This window comes from Prionailurus viverrinus, chromosome X (assembly GCF_022837055.1).
Source record: "Prionailurus viverrinus isolate Anna chromosome X, UM_Priviv_1.0, whole genome shotgun sequence".
Taxonomy (NCBI): domain Eukaryota; kingdom Metazoa; phylum Chordata; class Mammalia; order Carnivora; family Felidae; genus Prionailurus; species Prionailurus viverrinus.
In genome coordinates, this window is record NC_062579.1 from 67,015,500 (window position 1) to 67,017,794 (window position 2,295).

Below are 2,295 nucleotides of genomic sequence, written 5' to 3' on the forward strand. Positions count from 1 at the left end.
CACTTATGATTTACTATGAATTTCTTCATAACTAGCCAAAGAGTTTCCTGGTTATAAAATTATAATGATAGCCATTGAATTTTTTTTCTGAGACACTACACAAATAAATCATGAGACATGAAAAAATGGGGTCACTCAGAAGAACAGAATTGAAAGATATAAAGCTTTAAATATTTTAAATGCTATACATTTGTATTCATAAATGATCACAAATGCTGAACAATGATATGGTCATAAATAAGTTTTTAAAATTAGGTGTTATGCATAACATTATATAGACAGGTTAAATTACATAACTAAGTTGTACATTTTTCTAAACATTGCTGTAAGTACATTTGTATTAGTATGATATATTTATATTATTCATATATTAGACCTTAGTATTTCTGGACAAGTATATGTGAATATATATGCCAATATATTCTTGCTTAGACAAATGGCAATATAATAAATTAGACACATGTTCCTAAATACAAACTTGAAATTATTATATATATTAACAAACTTGAAATTATCATATATACTAATCATGGAAATACAAACTAGATTTATTAAGTTTTCATGTACATAAAATTTATTGCCCCCACAATAACAGCATGTTGACCTCTTAATAGCAGGTACCACCACATTCCAGGTCAGAGAAAGTTGCCAAATTCACACAGTAGGGAGATTGACCCGATATCTCATTAGGGTTTTGGCCCAACGCTTTTCTACTTTCCATCCCTTATCCATTCCTTCTACTGTATTTTTTCCTTCTTTCATTGAATTTTCACTCCTTTCTTCAAAAAGTGACTTGCTGAAAGATTAAATATTTTACTACAAGTTATTCTGTTTTCTATTTCAGTTCTATGTAGATATGTGTATTATTACAAAAAAAAGAATGCTTAAAAATACTTTTATTATTGTTTTTAAAGTATCTTTTGTTTCCTAAAAATAAATGCAAAAGGTACAATTAGGATATTAGAGCAAATATTTGCCCTTTTGATTTATATATCTAAATGAGCCTGATTAAACATAAAAATCAGATTTTTTGAGCTTTTTGGTGTCTGAAATGTCGAGGCTCAGCTACCCAGAGATGGAGGGCTGCCTAAACCTTCTTGGCCTATTAGACAATGATATCATGGCTCTCTGCAACACCATCAACAACCGCCTGGTGCAGCCTGAGGACCGCCAAGATGCCATTCGTGCAATATTAATGTACAACGTGTAGAAGAACTTTTGAGGCATAACAAAGTCGACCGAGAAGTCATATTTAAGTACTTGGCAGCACAGGTGTTTATTAAACCTCCAGCTACTGAAAAATACAATCTTATTTAGCATGCACAGGATTACTGGAAAAGGCAATTACAGCTGAAATTGAAGGAAACACCAGAGCCAGTTAAGACAGAGGACATTAGACTCTTTTGACAGCAGGAAAAACAAGATAAAAAAGCTAAAAAAAATTATTTTCGTTGATTAGGAGAAGAATTCTGTCACTGGTTATTTGAACTTCTTAGTTCTCAGAATCCTTTTCTGGGACCACCTCAAGATGAATGGGGGCCACAGTACTTCTGGCATGATGTCAAGCTTAGGTTTTATTACAACACCTCTGAACAAAATGTGATGTACTACTGTGGAGTGGAAATCGTAAGCCTTTGTCTGTTGTCACTAGTGAAAGAAGAGTATCTTTTTCTCAGTTCCAATCTAGATTCTTGTGTGCTTCTCCCCGTGGTCTAGTTATGGTTGGAGTTGCTGGGACTGTCCACCGAAGGAACACTTGTTTGGTCATTTTTGAACAAATTTTTGGACTCATACATTGCCGTTTTGTGGGAAATACTTAGAAAATCAAATTTATCAATATGGGAATTATTGGAGAGGGTTCTCTTGCTCCTGGAACATTAATGAAACCAGCTATTACATTCAAACCTAGTGATCTAGAGGCCTTGTATAACATAATTACTTCATGTGGTACCAATGAAGTACGACTTGATGTAAGGCAGGCATTGGATAGTGGAACTGGAGACCAAGTTTTATGCAGTGGAGATGAGGCATTGTTGAACAAAAGAGAACTGAGTTTACCCAACCCTCTAAAGCATTGAGCACTGTAGGTCAGTGTAAAAAATACAGAAACTCTTCCAAATACCACAGCAGTAATTTTTAAGTGATTTCAGATGGAAGGATTGACATATTTTAGTTGAAATATCTTTCTTGACTACAGACTAAAATATAATGTGAATACTTGCCTCTTTCTACCTGAGTTGCAGCAAATGTTCTGAAAGCTTAATGCAGGTCATCAAATAAATCCCACTTTAGATG

At 33.8% G+C, this 2,295-nt stretch overlaps 1 pseudogene; it reads left to right on the forward strand.

The window, feature by feature from the left end:
- Window positions 1–1,051: 1,051 nt before the first annotated feature.
- On the forward strand, window positions 1,052–2,078 carry LOC125156906 (uncharacterized protein C3orf38 homolog; annotated as a pseudogene).
- Window positions 2,079–2,295: the final 217 nt, after the last annotated feature.